Source organism: Thalassophryne amazonica, chromosome 2 (genome assembly GCF_902500255.1).
Source record: "Thalassophryne amazonica chromosome 2, fThaAma1.1, whole genome shotgun sequence".
In the NCBI taxonomy this organism is placed as follows: Eukaryota; Metazoa; Chordata; class Actinopteri; order Batrachoidiformes; family Batrachoididae; genus Thalassophryne; species Thalassophryne amazonica.
In genome coordinates this window covers 123,930,160-123,955,717 of record NC_047104.1, presented here as the reverse complement: position 1 = coordinate 123,955,717, position 25,558 = coordinate 123,930,160, and the positions used below count along the sequence as shown (strand labels likewise).

The following is a 25,558-nucleotide window of genomic DNA, read 5'->3' as shown; positions in this document are numbered from 1 at the left end:
AAGACATGAGTGTCTCTGTGTCCGTAGACAGAATAATTCAAAACTTCGTAATATTGTGGAGGTGTAAGAAGACATTCTCTGTAATGTCTCTGTGTAGGTCAATGCTAGGGCTGCATGATATTGGAAAAAATTGACATTGTGATTTTTTTCTTTTTTGCCTATGGCGATATATATTGCGATATATGAATATATTGCAGGATTTTTTTTTGATATATTGAACGTGCCTGAACGCTACATACTGTATACCAGTATGTAGCGCTATAACATTTCCACTGTCAAAATTTCCGCTGTTCTTCAAAAAAAATGAAGTACACAGGAGTCTTAGAGCTAGGAGCTAGTCAGCATAGTAGTAGAAGCTACAGCTTTTACAAAGCGGCACAATAAAAGCAAAGTAAAGCCTTTTAAATGAAAGATTGTCTGAACTGATTATTTGAAATGGATTATTGCATTATGAGTAGGGATGGGTATTGATAAGATTTTATCAATACCATTATCGATTCTGCTTATTGATGCAATTCCTTATCAATTCCCTTATCAATATCTCTTTTACAGGTTTTCTGTGTCAACATTTTATTGAGTCTTAAAGTCAATAAATGTGAAATTGGTCACTGGATCCTTAAACACTACATGGTGGATCCTTGATCTCTGGACATAAATAGAAATAAATATAATATGTAGTTTTTGTCAAAAGCATTTCCTTGGAGACATTCCTGGCATGAATGTCTTTCTGTACATCTGAGCTGAGCTCTTGCAGCTAGCTGGCTGCGCTGCACATCAGGATGTAATTCACAAAGAATGCAGGACGTCTCATTTTGGGAGGATAACAAGTTTTCGTCGATTGTAGTTTCTTGTCTGTATTACAGCGTTTAGAAAGAGGTGTCATTTTATTTATAGCGGTAATTCGTTTTGAAGTTATTAATTCCGAGTGGACTCTGTCTGGACATAGAGCCGCACAGTGTTTAGAGCTGTGCCAACGGAACGGAGGACGATTCTTGTTTCTTTCTCGCAACAAGAGTCCCAGTTAGTGACTTTAATCCACACAAAAGTGACTCACGATTAACATATTTTAATGGCTTTGAGAGGGGATAAGAAGTGGACTTGCTGCTTCTGAAGAACAGCAAATCAAAGAACCAACGAGCTAGTGAACCAATGAACCATTGCTTCATTGGTTCACACTTCAAAGTGGAGGCGCGAGAAGGGATTGATTACAGAGCCCCTGCGGGGTCTGTAATCAACATAGAGAAATGATCATTTTCCCGACAAACACCCTCAAAAACAACGGACACTCTGAAGGACCGATAAGGGAATCGTTAAGCAAAAAGACTATTTATCGGTAGATCGAATAATTTCTTAACAATACCCGAAAAGACCCGGTTCTCGATACCCAAGCCTAATTATGAGGTGGTGTGTTTGTGTATTTTTAAGAAACCCTGTGTTAATGCACTAGCTGATTAACTCGCAGACAACGAGAAATGACACGCACTTTAAGTGAATCAGGTTTAACTATTAAAATATGCTTTTATTTGGATTCGATCAGAGTTTTGCTCAACATGGTGAGCAACGGCTTTATCAATGTGGCTTTTGTGGAAAAGCTGCACTCCACAGCCCAGTTTTTCACAGCCTGTCTTCACTTTCACACGTCCTGTCCGGTGACTGGATTTTGCCGCCTGCGCTTACAGCCCGAGAAAGCTCTGAAACTTGTAAGAATATGAAGAATGAATAATTACCTGGGAAATCAGTGTAGCGGTAGAAGGCTACAATATTTCAAAGCGGCGAACAGAGTATGCAGCCCTATTGTGCAGCCCTAGTCAAAGCATAATGTGGGGAAAAAATGTTACCCTGAGTTTTTTTTTTTGCTTTATCTGGAATACTTATTTCCCAGAGATGTGGTTTTTCAGCCACCTTAGCTTTGCATGCGCTTTGAGTGTGACACTGTTCAGAAAAACAGCTCTTAACATGAACTGAGATTCCTTTTGCACTGAACCTGATTTTTTTCTTCTTTTTTTTTACTGTAACTGCATCAAAATGAATGTAGTTATCGCATTAAAAACAAGTTACCATGACACAAAATCACATGTATGTAAACTCCAATTAACCGACGGCTCACATTGGGTGGGGTGTGGTCCTTATGGGTCACGTATCAACTGTGATGTTACACCACAACACTGCAGTTTATGTTTACCATGTTCAGTTGTTCTTGGTGTCACTGAGCAGTCCTGTGTAACAGAATGAATGTTGATCATGTTATCATTAGCATGAAGTTATTGCTTTTCATTTTATTACATCCAGCCAGCAGTTTTTCTTGTCTTTGAAGCTATTCTCAGCCTTTCTTCACCTCGCAGTTGAAAATGAAAGCCAAATTGGTCACTTTGTGTCACAGTGAAACACTTTTGTCTGAGTGTAGAATTGTTGTTGTTGCTGCAACAACTAAATTAACTTTTTTGGAGGTGTAAAACGTTTAGATCTGTGTTCTGTGGTATAACACAAAGCAGATTCTCCGTTCTCAGCCAGTATCATCACTCAGACCTTTATGTCATCTGTGAACTTCACGGCCTTTTCGTTCTCTGATATTTGTAGCTTTGGAGCTGTGGAACTCGTGTTTAATCAGTGGGATTAGTGCAGCAGGCCAGTTTGTGTGACCAATGATGGTAGCTAATGCACTACTATGCACACCAATGAATTTCATTTACTTTCCACCCTTTTATCCTATGTGCCATTAGTTATGCTTTTTATGTGGCAGGCTCAGTATTGAGGTGGCAGAAGTTTTATTTACACTTCAGTTGAATTTTCCGCTTGACTGTCGTCACTAACAGCCAGATGTTTTCATTTTTCTTCTTACGTTCAACCTGTTTCTGGAATTATCTTTGTTTTCGAATCTGTGTATACACACACACACACACGATGATTATGACCAAAATTACTTTTTAACATGATTGACACACTCAATGAACGACTGCTGACACTCTGTCTCCAACATGGACGTGAATGCCATTCTGCAGTCATCAGTGCTTATGCCCCAACACGTCTTTCATTACAAAATGTCCTTAAACAGTGGAATGTCCGCATAAAGTCCGCATGCCGGCCTCTTCTGAATCTTCTCTGTTCTCTCACGACGTCCTGGGTGAATTAAGCCTTAAATTAGGATGTTTTCAGGTCGAAACAGGCCGACGACGGCGCCTGGAAGCGCTGCGCGATGTCCCGCTCCGTGGGAAGTCCTTACACCGACAGAAACACCCCATAATCTCTCATCAGCCGTTAAACTTTTCACCAAAAACCAGCTTAATTTCTCGAATAGTGTCCACTCGGATATCCCTCACAGGTCCAGAAAAAATTGATGATGATGATGATCATCATCATCAATGATAATGTGGTGGAAGTTTGAATTTTGCAGTTATATGCTGTAAGCACCTGCATTCCATTTAATGACTGTCACCAAAAGGTTGAGGAAGCCAAAGGTTATAAAAAACTAGTATTATATGGTGGCAACTCCTATTTATTTCCTTGACAGGTTAAGGTGTAAGCACCTTACACCCTCAGCCATTCACTCAATTGGTCACATCATACAGACAACCTGGGAAAAGTCAAGGCCAGGTCACTGAATGTATGGATACAGTAAATCTCAGCACCAGTCACATCTTTGTGCTGTGGTGTGTGAGGCCAATACCCTGCCTGTAGCTATCTCAGTCTGGAACTGTGCATGTTTATTATTTTCTCTTGGCTTTAATATTATTATTTGTAAAGATAGCTGCTTATTTTGTTGCAAACATGCATACACACACAGAGCATGCTCAGTCACCCGTAGAAAGGAGACACAGGACGAGGCTGCACATCTGACAGGAATCCAATTGAGCGTGTCTAATAGCGGACATCCAGGAGAGGAGGGGAGAGCAGACCTGCAGTGATGGAGGGGAACGGAGGGCAATTTCCTCAGAGAGCTACTGCTCTTTCTCTCCTTCAGCTCTGTTACTGTAAAAATGTGTTTGTGAGAAGATAAAAATCATAACGTTAGCCAGTCAAACTACCACAAAGAGCTTTTCAATATCAGTATTCCTCCAATTCTTTATTTTTTTCTTTAGCCTAGACGTTGGCATTGCATTGAAACATGAAGAGTTCTAAAAAAGAACAGCTCTTGAGTGGAGTGGTTTTCACACAGTTTGAGCCAGCGTAATGAAGTTACTGCTTAAACTCTTGAGGATCATCATTGTCTTGAGGTTTGAACCAGTGCTGTAAAACGAAAGAGATCCATATTAGGTCTTCGCAGTTCCAGAAGTTTGTATCTGAGCACAAATGGAGACAACTCCTAGCCAAACTATGGCTGTATATTTCTCAAAATTTGGCATGTATATCATTGGACATCAAACACTATTCCTATCATGATATCTGAAATTGAATGTGCTTAATTCTGCTTATATTTTTATTCAAATACATTAATTGTAGGGTATGGTGTTTCTCTAACCCAACTTTTTAAATATTTGTACTGCTTAATTTGTGGTGTATTAGTATTTTCTTTTGCACATTTTCATCTTTTCTTTGCTTTACCCAATCCCACATAGACATCACAGCCTTAATCATTTTCAAATTTATGGCTTCCCTAACTCACCTGATTTTAATTAAAGGTCAACCGATTATCAGCCTGACTGATTATCAGGGCAGTTATTCAGCATTTTAATGTTTATAACAGATGATATGACAGTTTATTTATGCAGCGCTACATGTAGCTGGTCGCAGAGTTCCAAATTCACACGTACATTTTTAAAAAAGACATCCCTCGTCAGCCACTTTAGTGTTCTGTGAGGTACCTGAAAGCAGCATCCAGGGATTAAAGTCCTCCGTCACTACAATGTATTTCCGTCAATTAGGCTGCCAAAAGACAGGGTTCACACTGAAGCAAAATCAAGGCTGGATGCAAGAAATAAAATTATCTGCTTTGAAAATGTTCAAGAATTTTTAGAATGTCTGTTTTTGTTTTTTGACCTTGCAGTGACTCTCTGTGTCTGTCCCTCTGTGTCCTGTCTGCACTCTGCTGGAGAATGAGGATGAGGGGGCAGTTTGAGTGTCTCAGTGCAAAGAGTGCAGAGTTTTACAAACATTTTTAAACTTCTCAAAGTCCGCTCTGTCTCTGTGAGTGTCCTCACTGTGGTTAAACTATAAACACAGCTGCAGAACTTTGATGCATCCCTCCAACGTATACCTAAAATCTTTGAGGATACGTGACTTAAATTGCACTCATCCAACCTTCTTACCTCTCAATCAGGTCACGCTTTCTATATAAATACCTACATTCTTGATTGTTTCTGTTCAGAGACTGCAAACCATTTTTTTTTTCTTCTACTTCGTTGTCCTCCTCCTCTTCTGGGCCTATGTTTTACTACAGCTCCAGAAGCTCTAAGCTCTTTACAATTATGCCTCACATTCACACAGACACAGTCACACAACAGTGATTAAGTTTAATTGATGAGCCATATAAAAATAACTTTAGTTAATTAAATTTTTCTGCAACTAAAGTGATATGTGAACTAAAGCTAGACCCTATATATATATATATATGTATATATGTATATATATATATATATATGTATATATGTATGTATATATGTATATATATATGTATATATGTATATATGTATATATGGGGTTCTAGCTTTAAAATCAGGTCAGTTAAGATGAGGGAAGTCAAAAATGTGAACATGATTACAGCTCCTGTAGCTAGTAATCTGATCAACATGTACAACTTATACACAACCTTTATTTATTTTGCAGAAAAGAGCTTTAAAAGTGATTAGTAACAGTTGTTTTAGAGATCCATCTAGTCCATTGTTCATTAAGTATAGGGTACTTAAATTTCTTGATTTTGTTGATTTGAAAATATTACAAACAATGCACCAAGCGAATAAAAATACCTTACCAATAAACATTCAAAATATGTTTGAAAAGAGTAAGTAGTTATAATTTGAAATAGAAGTCTTTAAAAAACCAAGATTCAGAACCAAGATAAAGGAACGGAGTATTGCAGTGAATGGTGTAAAATTATAGAATAACCTCAACAAAGAAATCAAAGAATCAAGCTCGCTTAAATTATTTAAAAAACGTATTCAACTAGATGTATTAAGTATGAGACTATGTATGAAATAAGTCAGTGGGCTGTGACAAAAATGTAATCTGTTAATGTTTAGAATGTTTGAAGTTTAAAATGTAACCGGTTAGGGATGTAATCTTTTAAATAATGTTTAAAATTATGAAATAAGTCGGTGGCACGTGACAGTCAAAGAAATGTAATCTGTTAAATTATGTTGAATAATGATGCTTGATATTGCAAGATTGTATTGTAAAAAAAGGGGCAGAAAATATGACTTGTTCTTCCATCTGCTCCTTTTCATTCAGTGGCTTGTAATGGTTTTTTATTTCTGCTCTTCTGTTTTTTCTTTTAAATGAATGAAATAAATATTATATTAAAAAAAACCAAACATGCAGGTTGTGATATACATTTTGGCGAAAGGCAAAGAAAAGGTGAAAATGTACAAGAGTGCAATTACAATACACATTGAGCAGTACAACGCAATTGGTTGTGGTGGTGGTGGTGGGGGGGGGGGGGTTGTGGTGAGAAAATAGTTATCAAGAATTCATCCTTGGACATCAAAACCCCAAACTCTTCTGCGGGCTTCAAGCGGTCAGACCCCCTGCCAACAAAGGTCCACTTTCATCAAAAAGGAACCCACCCCGTTTCAGATCCTGGCAACAGGCCTGAGATCGTAACTGGTATTGAATGTATTATGGTTAAGGGTCCGGACTGAATGGACCCAAATACAGGGAGCTGGACACGGGAAGGAGTAAAAAGGAAAATATATTTATTTATAAACGATAAATAAAAGGTGTTGCTCTGGGATGCCTGCAGTATGGAGAGATGGCCCGCCTTCTGGCATTGAAATAGGGAGCTGCAGTGTCCTCAGCCAGTCTTGAAGGAGAATGATTACTAAGGACCAGGTGGAACCCTCGCCTCCGAAACCAGGAACTATGGGGAATAAAGACACACAGGGTGAGTGAATGCACTCGTAATGCTGGAGCTTCAAACAGTCAGTTCACAAAAGGCTTAACACAGGTTGCTTTGGACGTGAGGAAATAATGTTCTCTTCGTATGAAATAAGGTTTACTGTTTAGGAATTGTTCATAGTTCATAAATTGTATCCAGAGGTCAAGTGCTGCGCGTTGACACAGTTCCAATTAAGCAGGACTTGATACAGCTGGGTTCTTAATTGTTTGATATCAGAGTTCATGCACTTCTTAGGAAGAAGTTTTGGAACAGTTCATCATAGCACAGTCACAGACGGGAACGAGTGAGAACAGGATCCCACTAAGACGAGGAAGAACTTAACTGGCGTGTAGTAGAGTTGCGCTCTTAGCAGAGAGCCGAGGACTTCCAAAGTAATGTAACTGTGCAGGTACCCAGGAATCAGGAGCCAGGGCAGCATGGGAGCCATGCAGGAATTGTCTGTAACACCAGGAAAGATGGTTTGCTCTAATACGGGAATTAGGCCAGGTTACCTGAACTTTAGGTTCGGGAAGCTGTGGCATCTTAAGCACACAGCACAAAGATGTGGTCAAGGTCACAGAGAGGCAATCAGGCTTGGTCATCTTGGTAACGGTCTGGATCATGGATCGTGGCTCTGGAAGAACATGGTAGGTCTGCAAGAGTCTGGCAATGCTCACAAGTATCTGGCAACTACTGAACCGAAAGTCAGGGTTTAAATATGTTTAGCCGCATGTTCTCCTTGAATTGCTGGCTGTCTGAGTGGTGTCCAAAAAATGAGGTGGGCTTCATAGATAATTGGCAAAGCTTCTGGGGAAAACCTGGTATTGTTAGGAGAGACGGCACCCATCCCACTTTGGATGGAGCAGCTCTCATTTCTAGAAATCTGGCCAATTTTCTTAAATCCTCCAAACCGTGACTATCCAGGGTTGGGACCAGGAAGCAGAGTTGTAGTCTTACACACCTCTCTGCAGCTTCTCTCCCCCTGCCATCCCCTCATTACCCCATCCCCGTAGAGACGGTGCCTGCTCCCAGACCACCAACAACCAGCAAAAATCTATTTAAGCATAAAAATTCAAAAAGAAAAAATAATATAGCACCTTCAACTGCACCACAGACTAAAACAGTTAAATGTGGTCTATTAAACATTAGGTCTCTCTCTTCTAAGTCCCTGTTGGTAAATGATATAATAATTGATCAACATATTGATTTATTCTGCCTTACAGAAACCTGGTTACAGCAGGATGAATATGTTAGTTTCAATGAGTCAACACCCCCGAGTCACACTAACTGTCAGAATGCTCGTAGCACGGGCCGGGGCGGAGGATTAGCAGCAATCTTCCATTCCAGCTTATTAATTAATCAGAAACCCAGACAGAGCTTTAATTCATTTGAAAGCTTGACTCTTAGTCTTGTCCATCCAAATTGGAAGTCCCAAAAACCAGTTTTATTTGTTATTATCTATCGTCCACCTGGTCGTTACTGTGAGTTTCTCTGTGAATTTTCAGACCTTTTGTCTGACTTAGTGCTTAGCTCAGATAAGATAATTATAGTGGGCGATTTTAACATCCACACAGATGCTGAGAATGACAGCCTCAACACTGCATTTAATCTATTATTAGACTCTATTGGCTTTGCTCAAAAAGTAAATGAGTCCACCCACCACTTTAATCATATCTTAGATCTTGTTCTGACTTATGGTATGGAAATAGAAGACTTAACAGTATTCCCTGAAAACTCCCTTCTGTCTGATCATTTCTTAATAACATTTACATTTACTCTGATGGACTACCCAGCAGTGGGGAATAAGTTTCATTACACTAGAAGTCTTTCAGAAAGCGCTGTAACTAGGTTTAAGGATATGATTCCTTCTTTATGTTCTCTAATGCCATATACCAACACAGTGCAGAGTAGCTACCTAAACTCTGTAAGTGAGATAGAGTATCTCGTCAATAGTTTTACATCCTCATTGAAGACAACTTTGGATGCTGTAGCTCCTCTGAAAAAGAGAGCTTTAATCAGAAGTGCCTGACTCCGTGGTATAACTCACAAACTCGTAGCTTAAAGCAGATAACCCGTAAGTTGGAGAGGAAATGGCGTCTCACTAATTTAGAAGATCTTCACTTAGCCTGGAAAAAGAGTCTGTTGCTCTATAAAAAAGCCCTCCGTAAAGCTAGGACATCTTTCTACTCATCACTAATTGAAGAAAATAAGAACAACCCCAGGTTTCTTTTCAGCACTGTAGCCAGGCTGACAAAGAGTCAGAGCTCTATTGAGCTGAGTATTCCATTAACTTTAACTAGTAATGACTTCATGACTTTCTTTGCTAACAAAATTTTAACTATTAGAGAAAAAATTACTCATAACCATCCCAAAGACGTATCGTTATCTTTGGCTGCTTTCAGTGATGCCTGTATTTGGTTAGACTCTTTCTCTCCGATTGTTCTGTCTGAGTTATTTTCATTAGTTACTTCATCCAAACCATCAACATGTTTATTAGACCCCATTCCTACCAGGCTGCTCAAGGAAGCCCTACCATTATTTAATGCTTCGATCTTAAATATGATCAATCTATCTTTGTTAGTTGGCTATGTACCACAGGCTTTTAAGGTGGCAGTAATTAAACCATTACTTAAAAAGCCATCACTTGACCCAGCTATCTTAGCTAATTATAGGCCAATCTCCAACCTTCCTTTTCTCTCAAAAATTATTGAAAGGGTAGTTGTAAAACAGCTAACTGATCATCTGCAGAGGAATGGTCTATTTGAAGAGTTTCAGTCAGGTTTTAGAATTCATCATAGTACAGAAACAGCATTAGTGAAGGTTACAAATGATCTTCTTATGGCTTCGGACAGTGGACTCATCTCTGTGCTTGTTCTGTTAGACCTTAGTGCTGCTTTTGATACTGTTGACCATAAAATGTTATTACAGAGATTAGAGCATGCCATAGGTATTAAAGGCACTGCGCTGCGGTGGTTTGAATCATATTTGTCTAATAGATTACAATTTGTTCATGTAAATGGGGAATCTTCTTCACAGACTAAAGTTAATTATGGAGTTCCACAAGGTTCTGTGCTAGGACCAATTTTATTCACTTTATACATGCTTCCCTTAGGCAGTATTATTAGATGGTATTGCTTAAATTTTCATTGTTACGCAGATGATACCCAGCTTTATCTATCCATGAAGCCAGAGGACACACACCAATTAGCTAAACTGCAGGATTGTCTTACAGACATAAAGACATGGATGACCTCTAATTTCCTGCTTTTAAACTCAGATAAAACTGAAGTTATTGTACTTGGCCCCACAAATCTTAGAAACATGGTGTCTAACCAGATCCTTACTGTGGATGGCATTACCCTGACCTCTAGTAATACTGTGAGAAATCTTGGAGTCATTTTTGATCAGGATATGTCATTCAAAGTGCATATTAAACAAATATGTAGGACTGCTTTTTTGCATTTACGCAATATCTCTAAAATCAGAAAGGTCTTGTCTCAGAGTGATGCTGAAAAACTAATTCATGCATTTATTTCCTCTAGGCTGGACTATTGTAATTCATTATTATCAGGTTGTCCTAAAAGTTCCCTAAAAAGCCTTCAGTTAATTCAAAATGCTGCAGCTAGAGTACTGACGGGGACTAGAAGGAGAGAGCATATCTCACCCATATTGGCCTCTCTTCATTGGCTTCCTGTTAATTCTAGAATAGAATTTAAAATTCTTCTTCTTACTTGTAAGGTTTTGAATAATCAGGTCCCATCTTATCTTAGGGACCTCGTAGTACCATATCACCCCAATAGAGCGCTTCGCTCTCAGACTGCAGGCTTACTTGTAGTTCCTAGGGTTTGTAAGAGTAGAATGGGAGGCAGAGCCTTCAGCTTTCAGGCTCCTGTCCTGTGGAACCAGCTCCCAATTCAGATCAGGGAGACAGACACCCTCTCTACTTTTAAGATTAGGCTTAAAACTTTCCTTTTTGCTAAATCTTATAGTTAGGGCTGGATCAGGTGACCCTGAACCATCCCTTAGTTATGCTGCTATAGACGTAGACTGCTGGGGGGTTCCCATGATGCACTGTTTCTTTCTCTTTTTGCTCTGTATGCACCACTCTGCATTTAATCATTAGTGATCGATCTCTGCTCCCCTCCACAGCATGTCTTTTTCCTGGTTCTCTCCCTCAGCCCCAACCAGTCCCAGCAGAAGACTGCCCCTCCCTGAGCCTGGTTCTGCTGGAGGTTTCTTCCTGTTAAAAGGGAGTTTTTCCTTCCCACTGTAGCCAAGTGCTTGCTCACAGGGGGTCGTTTTGACCGTTGGGGTTTTCCATAATTATTGTATGGCCTTGCTTTACAATATAAAGCGCCTTGGGGCACTGTTTGTTGTGATTTGGCGCTATATAAAAAAATTGATTGATTGATTGATTGAAATAGTCTGTCAATAATCAGTCACTCATCTGATGCAGGTGAGTAAAATAACTGAGGACACTATCTGTTGGAGAAATTAACATGACACTGGTTGAAAGACAGTTAAAACCCGGATCCGGGGAAATCCTTATAGAATGAAGTAAAAGCTCAGGAAAAGATGAGATGTGTTTATCTTGCGGTATTTAAATGTGTAGGTTAAAGCCTTTCTGTAATATAACTATTGGAAAAGAGCAGCAATGGTTAGTGAGTGAAATATAATCTTGTTCAGCAGGAGAACAATTTGCTATTTTCTGAGCCGTCTCCACCTTGTTTTACCTTAAACTCTAGGACGCTATCACAGAAGGGTTTCTATAAAATGGTCGATGGTGAACGGCTTATGATTTGGCCATGAAAAAAACATTTTGGTCAGATTTTTTTTTTTTTTCCTTTTTTCCTCCTTGAGTGTCTCTCGGTCTGAGTAAAAGGGGGGGAAAAAACACCATCAAAATCTTCATTAAATTATCCAGACCTTCTCCTGTCTCCATAGCTGCTGTTACATTCAGAAATTAGTTGTTTATTTTACAGTTTAAATGCTTCATGTTTCCGAAAAGCTCTGTTTTGCTGAGAAGAAAACAGGAGTTGGTGTTGCTTTGAAGCTGAGCGAGGGAAGGAGGGGGAGGAAAGTGAGAGAGGGCAGGACAGAAGGGGGGGAGAGACACTCATTTTCACATGAAAACAAAAGATAATAGTTTTCAAGGAACTGTAAGCTGTTTACCAATGATCACGTGATCATTGGTAAACAGAGGACTTCGAGCAACAGAGCAATTTAACTGTCTTAAACTATCAGTCTTTGTCACACAGCGTCACTTTGTGAAACAGGAAAGTGTGAAAAACTGATTCAGAAAGTTTTTCGTCCTTTTAAGAGCCAGTTTAACAATGAAATCAGTGCAGGTTCAACTCTTGTTCAAATAAGACAGTTATTACATTGTTAATGCAGTAATGTACTCAAAAATGTTGAAAAAAAATACTGTCAGATGAGAGTATCTGATGCAGCTTTCTGCCTCACTGGGTTAAGGCTCCTATGTGTAAATTTACATTTACACTCTTTTCTTAAGCCTTTGTCACAGTGGCGTATTCGTAGAGCTGCTCATTGCAGCGTTGTTTCATTTAAATACGCCTGAAATACGCGCGTACTCAGCCTTTAACAGTGTTCGTTCATACTTGCAGCTGCATGTGTTCGCGTTTTAATGTGTGCACACAGTCGCGTGTGCCATGTTGCACCAGTTTCAGTGCTATTTTCTGCCTCTGTGGAACTGCGCTCTGTTCTCTACTGCATGGTGCGGCTCAAAAACAGTCATTTAACATTATCTTTTTTTTTTTTTGTCTTGGCTGATCACTTTCATTGTGTCCAGATGCTGCTGAGTCTGGCTGTGGTAAAGGCTGCCCTGAACGAAATGCTGTGACTTGTTAAACTGGGAGAGAGCGCTTTTATTGATAGTCTCTCTCTCTCTCTATCTCTGTGTGTGTGTAGTCGCATGAAGGCTCCATACTGTGCTGTACGCCAAAGAAAATTAAGCATGTTTAATTTCTTCCATCCTACGCACGTGGTCCTCAACATATTGCTGCATATTGAGAAAAAAACTCCTCATGAAGTGGGCGGAGAGCTGCTCATTACAGCGTAGACAATACGCTGTAATGAACAGCTCTACGAATACGCCACTGTGACGGGCTTTACAGTGTTAAATTTCCTGACACCGCTTACTGCCTCACTGGATAAAAGCTACTGTGTGTAAATTTACATTTACACTTTGTCTCATAGTGTTACATTTCTGACACCACTCACTGCCTCATTGGGTTAAAGCTACTGTCTCATTTTTGAAGAAGGGAGCAAATGCTATGTCCATCGATATTATAATAGCTAACTGGCCTCTGTATGCGTGCATGTATATAGCTTCGATCTTGGAGAAACAGGGAAGAGCTCACATTTGCCATTTGGTATGCTTTTGTATTTTGGGTCAAGGATGAACGCTGAAAAAACGGAAAGTTCATCGGACTAATTCGAACTAGAAATCAGCGATATTAGCTAACAGTGAACAATGGATGTTGTGCTGCAAAGCACCATGGGAGTTTTTGGTTTTGAGGTTTTAAATGTTATTGTTGTTCATGTAATTTTAATAGTGTTAGTCTTATTGATTCATTGCGTTTTGTAGTTAGTCAATTTATTTGTCATGTTATCAAGGTGTCTTAATTATCCTCAGTGGGGTATTTTGTTGTGCATCCAGCAAAAAGAACGCATTCATACATACATAAACTTACATATGACATGAAAACTCACCAGACAGTGGACATAATATAAGACTTTATTGGTCTCACAGTGGAGAAATTCACATGTTACATCAGCTCTTAAAAAAACACACAAGATGAGTGCGAGTAGAGGAAAATGTGCATCAAACAGCGTGTGCAAAGATAAGCAATAACAATAATAAAGCAAACAAAAAGCAACGCCGTGATGAAGCCTCACAGGACATGTTGTGGCATGTCCATCTTGTCCACAATTTCTCGGATAGTCACACGACTGAAATGCCACCGAAAGCCGTCTGAATCTTCCGAATGGTGCAAGAGCTGGGCATGTTACAACATGCCCGTCTTTAAACCGGTTGTAACACTCCTTAATCTGTGTGATCCCCATAGAATCGTCCCTGAAAGCCGTCTGAATCTTCCGAATGGTTTCCACCTGGCTGTCTCTCACAGTTTCTGGAAAAATTTGATGCAGCAAAGCTCCAAATTGTTCAAACATTTTCCTTGCAATGAAAATCCGATGAGGGGGCTGGACCACTGCTCACTCAAAGCGTGCTCACAGGCAAATGATGCAACCGACAGGCGTGAAAAAACTCACGCATGCGCACAAAGGTTCAAGCTTGGCTGATGCAAGCGCACATGAATCAAATCCATATAGTTTTTGCAAAAAAACAAAAGGTTGGATAGTTTTCCAACAGACCTCATATATAAACATGATTGGGATTGAAAAAGAGATAGGAGCATCTTCTTTACAATATGTGAAATGGAGTTTAGATGTGATAAGGTGACATTAGTGCTTGTAAACGAGTTATTGCTCATGATATGTGGACATATTAATAATATTGCATGTGGTTATTTCAGTGTTATTGTACAGTCTGACAGCAGCAGGGATGAACGACCTGTGGTATCGTTCCTTCTTGCACTGAGGGTGCCTCAGTCTGTCACTGAAGAAGCTACTCAGCTCCACTACAGTCCGGTGCAGAGGGTGAGAGGAGTTGTCCATGATGGATTTATACTTGGCTAACACCCTCCTCTTAGCCACCTCCTTCAAAGAGCCCAGAGGACAGCCCAGGACAGAGCTGGACTTCCCGACCAGCTTGTTCAGTCTCTTTCTCTCCAGCTCTGTGCTGCCCGAGGTCCAACAGACAACAGCATAGAGGAGAGCAGAGGCTACAACAGTCATAGAAGGTCTTAAGCAGAGGCCTGCTCACTCCAGAGGATCTCAGTCTCCTCAGGAGGTGGAGGTGACTCTGGCCTTTCTTGAACAGGATGTTAGTGTTGAGTCCAGTCCAGTTTGTTGTTGAGGTGAACACCCAGGTATTTGAAACTGTCCACGGTCTCTATGTCCTCCCCCCGGATGTTCTCCGGTGGGTGAGGTGGTGGTTTCCTCATGACGTCGATCACCATCTCCTTCGTCTTGTTGGTGTTGAGACACAAGTGGTTGCGCTCACACCAGTCCACAAAGTCTGTGATGACCGACCGGTACTCCAGCTCGTTCCCCTCAGACACACGACCCACAATGGTGGAGTCATCAGAGAACTTCTGGAGATGGCTGGAAAGGCTGAAGAGGAAAGGTGAGGGGACGGTGTCCTGGGGGGTCCCAGTGCTGCACCTTACCACCTCAGACTGACAGCTGGGCAGCCGCATGTACTGCTGGCGGTCAATGAGGTAGTCGATGGTTCAGGCGGCGAGATGTCCATCCACACCTGCGTCCTCCAGCTTCGCCCACAGCAGCACCGGTTTGATGGTGTTGAAAGTGCTGGAGAAATCAAAGAACATGACTCTCGCAGTGCTCCCACCGGTCTCCAGGTGGGTGAGCACCCACTGCAGCAGGTAAATGACAACATCATCTACCCCAATGTTGGACCTGTAGGCGAACTGCAGCGGGTTCAGGATGTCGCTCACCACAGTGTGGAGGTGAGACAGGACGAATTGCTCCATGGTCTTCATGAGGTGGGAGGTCAGGGCAACTGGTCTGTAGCGGGCCGGTTCCTTGGCGTGCGGTGTTTTGGGAACCGGGACCACACAGGAGGTCTTCCACAGGGTGGGGACCACCCCCAGGCTGAGGCTCTTGTTAAAGATGTGGCTGCGGACCTCACAGAGGTCATCTACACAGGTCCTCAGCAGCCCAGGGAGATCCCATCAGGTCCTGCTGCTTTCCTCTGCTTCAGCCGCAGGAGCTGGCCTCTCACCTCAGTTGGAGTCACAGTGAGGGGGGAGGGAGGGGGGAAGCTGAGGTGGGTTGGTGCTGAATACAGTCCGGGTGAGAGGAGGGACAAAGTCCGGGGTGCAGTGGAGGTGACTGGGGGAAGAAGGTGAGGGGTCAGAGGGACTGGAGGGCTGGCTGCTGGAGACGTGTGGAGAGCCAGGAGCAGGCGGGGGGGGGGGGGGGGGGGGGGGCAGGTGTGAGGAGCCAAAACGGTTAAGTAAACTGTTTAGCTCCTCTGCAAACCGAGAATCTCCATCTGCAGTCCTGCTGGCACCCTGCCCAAATCCGGAGGCGGTCTTGAGGCATCTCCACACGTCCCTGACGTTGTTCTGGGCCAGCTGCTCCTCCATCTTCCTTCCATACTCCTTCTTGGCTGTCTGGATCCTCCACTGGAGTTCCTGTTGGACTCCATGCTGCTCCTCTCTGTCTCCCTAGTTGAAAGCCCTCTTCTTCTGGTTCATCAGGACCTTCAGCTCGGGGGCACCCAGGGTGGTTGTTGGGAAAGCACCTTACCCTCCGCGTGGGCACAGTTCTCTCCACACAGAAGTTCATGTAGTCAGTGACACACTGGGTCAGGCCGTTGATGTCTTCACCATGGGAGTTTTGAAACATGCTCCAGTCTGTGGTTCTGAAACAGTCCCTCAGCCTCTCAGTGGCCTCTTCAGTCCAGAGTTTCACTGACCTTAATATATAATCAGTAGAACTAGGTAAGGCACTCAGTGTTTAAAACAAGTAGCTACGGCTAGATGGAAGCAGTTTTGAACTCTAGGTGCAAGGGGTGTTGTCGTTACAATGAGTGAGAATTACAGTGCGTTTGATGTCTTCCACCACAGTCTCTGTTTGTGGGTGTGTAAAAATAAAAGCGCTTGCTTGCAACGCAATGTAGAAAAGACAAAAAGCTCTGTGTGCATGCGCCCGTATTTGTAGCTTCCATCATGGACAAACTGAAGAGCTGACGTTTGCCGTTTGGTATGCTTATGTATTGCAGTGAGTCAAGGATGAACACTGCCAAAACTACAGATATTAGCTAACACTGAATAATGGATGTTGATTATTACATTCCAGACTCGTATGCCATTCCAGTAGGGGGTGGTAAATCATCTCTATATTAAAAGTGTGCATGTGTGTGATTTTATTTAGCAAGTTCAATAGAAGTGTCAGGTTTTGGCCCTGACCAGGATTTTGATTCTATTTTTCGTTGTTCTTTTTCTCACCATCTGCTCCGGCTTTGACTTACGAGGTTTGTCAATAAAGTATAGGTCCTTTTTATTTTTTTCAAAAACTATATGGATTTCATTCATATGTTTTTATGTCAGACATGCTTGAACCCTCGTGCGCATGCGTGAGTTTTTCCACGCCTGTCGGTGACGTCATTCGCCTGTGAGCACTCCTTGTGGGCGGAGGTCGTCCAGCCCCTCATCGGAATTCCTTTGTCTGAGAAGTTGCTGGGAGACTGGCGCTTTGTTTGATCAAAATTTTTTCTAACCTGTGAGACACATCGAAGTGGACACGGTTCGAAAAATTAAGCTGGTTTTCAGTGAAAATTTTAACGGCTGATGAGAGATTTTGAGGTGATACTGCGCTTTAAGGACTCCCACGGTGCGAGACGTCGCGCAGCGCTCTCAGGCGCCGTCGTCAGCCGGTTTCAAGCACATTTCAGGCTCTATTGATCCAGGACGTCGTGAGAGAACAGAGAAGATTCAGAAGAAGTCAGTTTCAGCATTTTATCCGGATATTCCACTGTTAAAGGAGATTTTTTTTAATGAAAGACGTGCGGACGGATTGCAGCGTCGGCTCGCAGCCGCCGCGACGCTCCGCCACAGGAAAAACACCTCCGTTGGAACATGTCCAGCTGTTAAACAATTTCTCATATACTCACTCCACTGAAAGCCATCAAAAGCCACCTGGATTTTACAAATGGTTATCAACACGGAGGTGTTTTTCCTGTGCCACCGCACCGCGCCGGCTGCGTCCCGACGCGCGGACCCGTCCACGCGTCATATTGAAACTCATATTGACATCATATTGAAACTCTGACTGTGGTAGAGTTCAAGATTCAATTTATTATACCCTTGGGTAAATTTGGTTTACAGTGAATGAGTCATCTCATTTTGTAAACACACAGAACAAGACAACGTGACAGTGCTAAAAGAACAAGGACGGCCCCAAGATGAAATAAAAAGCAAGATAAGTTAAAACATCAATATATAAAAAGTCTAAAAACATGTCATACCAAGCCAAAGGATAATAAATAAATAAAAATGTGCTGTTCATTAAAACAAGGTAAAAGAAACTATACAAAAAATAAATACATAAGTTATATTTAAGTTTCTGTTACTTGTCAACAGCACTGATGGCTGCTGGTACAAAGCTGTTGTAACGTTTGGTTTTACAAGCTGGTACCCTAAACCTTTGACCTGAGGGGAGCAGGTGAAACTCACCATGAAGATGGTGGGAGTCGTCTCTCATAATCGAACCAACTGTCCTCTGTATCTGTTTAGTATACAGAGATTCTGGCTTCACAATTCGGTTTAAACGATTTTTGTTTTTGAGGGACACACTTCCAAACCATGAAACAAGACAAAGAATAAACTGATTCTATAAAGCATGATAAACAAGGTCAGCATGGTTCTGTCAGTGTTAAAAGCGGACCGTTTCTCAGGCAATACAGGCGCTGGCGTCCCTTTTTGTACACAGTGTCGCAGTTTGCCTCAAAGCTCAGTTGAAGGCCATTCCAAGATATTTTATATGTGCTGACACACTCAACTTGTAAAGAAGAAAAAGTGTGACAGTGACTATTTGTAAATCTGGTGCCGATCAAAGGTATTTTTTTGAAAGTAAATGTTGGATTTGTAATCACTTTGTAATTGTAAGCACTTCAGTGCCACTAACATGCTTGTCCAGATGAATACTGACTACATCATGATCATTTGACAGATTTGGTGGCCATAATGACCTTTTAAAACTGTTACCTCTGACTGGGAGCACTGTTTTTTGAAAATCAATGATCATGTCTTTTGTTTTAGCAATGTTCATCTCAAGAAAACACTTACTGCACCAGTCTAGGAAATCAGTAACAACTGGGCCGTGGCTTCTATCATTGTTTTCAGCAGGCTGACAATAACTGGTCATCTACATTCTACAAAATAGTTCTATCCTCGCTGCTACTACGGCACGTTGTATAGACAATTTGGTATCTTACTAAGGACACCTAATAGGCAAAAACTTTTTCTTAATTGTTGTTCTGACATTCCTGAGGACTAGAGTTTCATGGATCTTCATGACTTTTGTGGTTACAGTGGGAGAAATGAAGTTTCAGTTAATGTTTGCATCAGTATGCCTTTATCTTTTTATTACAGCTTAGCTGTTTTTCCCCCTAACGATTATATCATTTTTGTTTTAATGAACACTTTAGGAAGTAATGTTCTGTAACAGGTCCTTTTCCTGCTGCATACTCTGTGAAGTTGAAGAGTAATCCCTTCTTAAATGGGCCCACTTGCTGTATTGACTTATTATTGATTAGTCATTGTTTTCTATATCTGCAAGCAGCAGTAAGTGTCCAGTTTTAAATTAGATGCTATTTTGCTCCTGCAGATGTTTTGTGTCTGCATGGCCACTTCGTTGAAACCATCTGCTAAACATTTCTTTTAATGAAGCAAAGTTGTACCTTAAATCAAAGTTGTGACAGTTTGTAGGCTGTTAATTCAGCCTGCATCTGTTACTTTTTTCTCCAGCTGCCAACGTGATAGCCTTGCAAGGCGTTTTATTGTTTTGACTGAAAGGTCTAATCACGTGTCTTTTACAGGTTATTTCTTCGAGCAAAGGGTTGGTCATGATAGTATTGCATAAAACTATGTGAGACTATAGTAAAACAGACTGTTGTATATAAGATTGATGTCTGTATACACTTGTTTGGGATGAAAGTGGAAAAGTATATTATGCATTGTAATTCTTTTATTTGTTCAGTAATTGATACTTTTTTGTACAAGCTGCTTGGAGAAAAATTGAAAGGGTTGCAAAGCTTTGGGTTTAAATTAGGCCATCTTGCCACCTTTAGACATATCACTGTCATTCTTTGAGTATGTGTGAATTGTATTTATCAATGCTCTGTTCTTTTTCTCATTTTTTCTGCCCATGATTTACTATATTCGATAACGCATTCAAAATAATGTCATTTCTGTCAGTGAACACTAAACCGCTTTAATTAGTCTCAGGTGTTTTTTAATTCACTTCCCTGCCATCCTATTTTCTGTTAGCAGTCTCCTTTGAAATTCTCATCTTAGGTTTTTGTTTCAACCACTTTGAATTTAATAACTGAATTTAATAACTTTATAGATGTTCTTTTTCCCCCCCAGTAATGTATATGATAGATAGTTGTGATGAAAATATTTATATTATATTTACTGTTGGTGTCATGGAACACAAAAGCCACAGTTCTAATCAGTACAGTTTTGAAGCCACAGATTGGATAATTTTTTGGCTCAGGAAAATAAGAGTACTTTTTATTTTTTTAAATTAACTTGAGTAATGAAAATGGGGAACTTTTGCCTGTTGTCCTGAATGAACACAAATTGTTAAATGTTTTGCATAGTATTTGAAAATAAAATACTTAATTGCTGTATTAAATTGCAGTGTAAATGTTACCAGTGAAGAAAAAATAGACTTTGTCAAAATCATGAAAAGTACAAAAAAGAAAGTAAAGAAAAAAAACTTAACCCTTAAGCCTGGGCTGATGCGAGCCTCAAATGGCTCGCATCACGCTTAGTGCCGTGATAACACCATGATAAAACGTTTGGTCCAAACCTCCAGCCCTCCCACACCTGGTCCCTTTTAAAGTGTGAGTTTTCAATTCACAGCAGCATTTAAAGATGTTACATTTTTTAAATGCAGTCCAAAAATAGACGCCCCAGTACAGATCCGCAGTTATGTGCTGTGCACCAGGTTGTTGTCCACATGTAATGCACTAGACCAGCAAGAACTGAACCAAGGTTTCCTGGACAGCCGCCTCTGTGCTCCTCGCTGGCTCCACAGTTTGCTGGCTTTATTTTTTCCCTGGCTGTAAACAGTAATTTTCACACTGTGATCCCACTTTTAACTTTGTGTTCGTCCATTTATTTCTGCAAAATTGCTGTTTTGGTTGCGTGCTGCCGTTCTCCATTCGTGGACAACCGCCTCTGTTCTCCTTCTCACTGGCTTCCTTTCCATCCGTGGCTTACTGGCTTTATTTTTTTCCCTGGCTTTAACCACAGTCATTTTCACACCGTGATCCGTCTTTTATCTTTGTTTTTGTCCGTTTATTTTTGCAAAATCGCTCTTTTGCGCGCATGCTGCCATTCTGCATACATGTGGCCGCTTTAATTATATACACCTGCTGCCGCAACTCATGTGGATCACTTTCAAAAAAGATATGTTTCTTCCGCAGCTTGCAAGTCACCGTGATACAACTTTTAACTTTGTGTTATGTCTTCAAAATCGCTCTTGTGTGCGCGCTCCTTCTGTGCTGCTGCACAGCTCTTCTCTGCTTTTAGTGGCTTCACTGGAGTTACTTCTTCCACGGCTTTAAACACACATCCATTTTCACACAGTCATCCAAATTTTAACTGTGTTCGTCCAATATTGACTGAAAAATCACTTTTGTGATCTTGCTTCTGCCTAAATGCTCCTTTGGAGCGTGATGAGTCACTGCCTCAGTGCGCAGTGCGCACACACAGCAGAGCTCATGTAATCCATTAACAAGATATTAATTCAACCATAGACATACCTTAACAGCTAGGAACTGTTTTATCAAGCTATAAAACATTAAAAATAGTTACCTTAAGCTGTTCAAAATGCATATCACATGGAGCATGAAAGAGAGGAAAAAAAGCATCCAGATGAAACAGTCCTCTGTGATTCCAGAAGCAATTACAGGTGTTTTCAGCATCCAACGTTTGGCAGTAAATGATTAATCCACTACAAAATAATTATTTTATATACAGCATCCAGTGCACAGAGCAGGCGGAACTGTCTGCAAGAGGGCAGCCGCTCCAAAAATAGCTTCTCAGGTCCTGTGTAGCTGCCAGGCGCACGGATAATGGACTTTTAGCAGCCTCGTAAGCATCACACACATCCCTCTAAGTCATCGTCGTAACTCGTACACAAACTGCGCCACGCTGTTGTTGCTAAATTTTGAACATCTTGAAATTAGCACCACGCTCAGAGAGGAGCCTCATTAACTGAAGATAATGCCTCTAAGAGCCAGTCAGATCCACTATTCTCCCACGATATTTGAAGAAACCCTCTCGTAGCAAAGAAAACACGCTGCGTGGCTCATTATTCATCCTTCATTATTTGGTGGGACCCAGGCTTTAGTTTATAGCTTCAACTGTTTGTTTGTTTTTTAAACAAGGTTATGATGTCTGGTGACCAGGTAACAATACTTTTACTCCAAAGACCACCAGATTTTATGTCAAACATGGAAAAAAAACATTTATCAGAAGTAGTTTTCAGTTAAATCAATTCATTTTTTTTCTGTATTTCAGTTCAGTTCTAGTATAGGAGAGTCTTTGTTTTCTAAAGTGAAATTAAAGGGGGTGGGATGGGCAATGTTCATATCAGTATCGGCATAGCTTTTCTTTTGGCTGCTCTCATTAGGGGTCGCCACAGCAGATCAGTCTTTTCCATCTCACCCTGTCCTCTGTATCTTCCTCTGTCACACCACCTACTGCATGTCCTTCCTCAGCACCTCCATAAACCTCCTCTTTGGCCTCCGTCTTCTCCTCCTGCCTGGTGGCTCCATCCTCAGCATCCTTCTCCCTATATACTCTGGGTCCCTCCTCTGCTCACCTCTCTGACTTTTTCTTCAAAGCGTCCCACCTGAGCTGTCCCTCTGATATATTCATTCCTAATCCTGTCCATTCTCATCACTCCCAAAATTTCAACATCTTCACCTCTGCCACCTCCACCTCTGCCTCCTGTCTTTGTCTCTAAGTTATAACAACATAGCTGCTCTTAGTACTGTCTTGTAGTCTTTCCCCTTCAGATGTTCTTTGGTCACAGATCACTCCTGCCACCTTTCTCCACCCACTCCACCCTGAATGCACTCTCTAATCCCCCTCTACCACACGCTCCATTACTTTGGACAGTTGACCTCAAGTATTTAAACTCATCTACTTTCACCACTTCTACTCCTTGTAACTGCACTATTCTACTGGACTCCCTCTCATTCACACACATGTACTACGAGGTCTGTTAGAAAAGTATCTGACCTCTTTTTTTTTTTTTTGTCAAAAACCATATGGATTTGACTCACGTGTGATTGCATCAGACAAGCTTGAACCTTCGTGCGCATGCGTGAGTTTTTTCACGCCTGTCGGTTGCGTTATTCGCCTGTGAACAGGCTTTGTGTGAGCACTAGTCCACCCTCTCGTCGTTTTTTTATTGCGAATAAATGTCTGAACGATTTGGAGCTTTGCTGCATCAATTTTTTTCCAGAAACTGTGAGAGACCTCCATGTGGACACTGTTGATGTGCTCATTGTGCATGAGCTGGACATGCCCGAACATGTCCTGGAAGGCTTCATCACGGCGTTGCTTTGCGCCATGCAGCCCCACCGCGACACGCGGAACTCCTCCGCACGTCTGTCTTAATGTGCTGATGTCCACGTCTTTTCACAATTCCTGTGATATATAGGTAATCAAAAAAATGTGTTGTTCATTAGCATGTTAGTGCAGCTTTTCTATCTTAACTGGGGAAAGAATCACTCCGATGCGCAATTACAGACCATGCACAGACGTGTGCCTCTCCTCCTCTGGGACCTTGATTTCTAAAGGAAATGCAAAATTTGCTTTCATCAGAGAACATAACTTTGGACCACTCAGCAGCAGTTCAGTCTTTTTTTATTTTTGTCTTTAGCCCAGGCAAGACGCTTCTGACGCTGTCTCTTGTTCAAGAGTGGCTTGACACAAGGAATGTGACAGGTGAAAATGTCTTGCATATGTCTGTGCACGGTCGTTCTTGAAGCACTGACTCCAGCTGCAGTCCACTCTTTGTGAATCTCCCCCACATTTTGGAATGGGTTTTATTTTCACAATATTCAGATTTTTCTGAGATACTGAATTTGGGATTTTCATTAGTTGTCACTTATAATCATCAAAATTAACAGAAATAAGCACTTGAAATACGAGGTCTGTTAGAAAAGTATCCGACCTTTATATTTTTATTGCAAAAACCTGATGGATTTGAATGTGGAATGTGCCAAAAAAGTGCTGATGTCCACCTCTTTCGCAATTTCTTGGATAGTCACACGACGGTCCTGCATCACCACAGCGTTTACTTTGGAAATAATCTGGTCATTTCAGCATGTTGCTGGCCGACCGGAGCGTGGCTCGCTCTCCACTGTTGTGCGGCCGTCTTTAAACCGGTTGTACTGCTCCTTAGTCTGTGTGATGCCCATAGGATCGTCACCGAAAGCCGTCTGAATCTTCCGAATGGTTTTCCACCTGGCTGTCACCCAGTTTCTGGCAACATTTGATGCAGTCACGCTGCTCCAGTCGTTCCGCCATTTTCCTTGCAACGAAAATCTGACAAGAGACTACACCCATCCTCACACAAAGGCTGCTTACCAGCAAATGACGCAATCAACAGGTGTGAAAAAGTCATGCATGCGCATGAAGGTTCAAGGTTGGCTCATGCAAGCACACGTGATTCAAATCCATCACGTTTTTGCAAAAAAATAAAAAGGTCGAATACTTTTCTAACAGACCTCGTATATCAGTCTCGGTGGAATGAATGTATACATTATACAAGTTTCACGTTTTGAATGGAATTATGATATTCTAATATTTTACCAGCACCTGTATGTACAGTGAGGAAAATAAGTATTTGACACCCTGCGATTTTGCAAGTACTCCCACTTAGAAATCATGGTGGGTCTGAAATTTTCATCTTAGGTGCATGTCCACTGTGAGAGACATAATCTAAAAAAAAAAAAAAATCCAGAAATCACAATGTATGATTTTTTTTAAATAATTTATTTGTATTACTGCTGCAAATAAGTATTTCAACACCTGTGAAAATCAATGTTAATATTTGGTACAGTAGCCTTTGTTTGCAATTACAGAGGTCAAACGTTTCCTGTAGTTTTTCACCAGGTTTGCACACTGCAGCAAGGATTTTGGCCCATTCCTCCACACAGATCTTCTGTAGATCATCCAGGTTACTGGGCTGTCGCTGAGAAACACGGAGTTTGAGCTCCCTCCGAAGATTTTTCTATTGGGTTTAGGTCTGGAGACTGGCTAGGCCACTCCAGAACCTTGATATGCTTCTTACGAAGCCACTCCTTGGTTATCCTGGCTGTGTGCTTCGGGTCATTGTCATGTTGGAAGAACCATCCACGACCCATCTTCAATTCTCTAACTGAGGGATGGAGGTTGTTCCCCAAAATCTCGCAATACATGGCCCCGGTCATCCTCTCCTTAATACAGTGAAGTCGTCCTGTCCCATGTGCAGAAAAACACCCCCAAAGCATGACGCTTCCACCCCCAAGCTTCACAGTAGGGACGGTGTTTTTGGGATGGTACTCAGCATTCTTCTTCCTTCAAACACTGCAGGTGGAATTAAGACCAAAACGTTCTATTTTGGTCTCAT

The 25,558-nt window shown here is 41.4% G+C and overlaps 1 protein-coding gene and 1 long non-coding RNA gene across 2 annotated transcripts in view; both read left to right on the top strand.

The window, feature by feature from the left end:
* LOC117530033 lies at positions 1 to 23,986 on the top strand. Its single transcript, XR_004566172.1, has 3 exons — positions 1 to 11; positions 18,390 to 18,391; positions 23,791 to 23,986. It is a non-coding gene; the product is annotated as an uncharacterized LOC117530033 (long non-coding RNA).
* The window catches only part of LOC117504102 (protein diaphanous homolog 3-like), a 546,585-nt gene that overhangs the window by 219,613 nt on the left and 301,414 nt on the right, over positions 1 to 25,558 (top strand). The gene's annotated exons all lie outside the window — the stretch shown is intronic.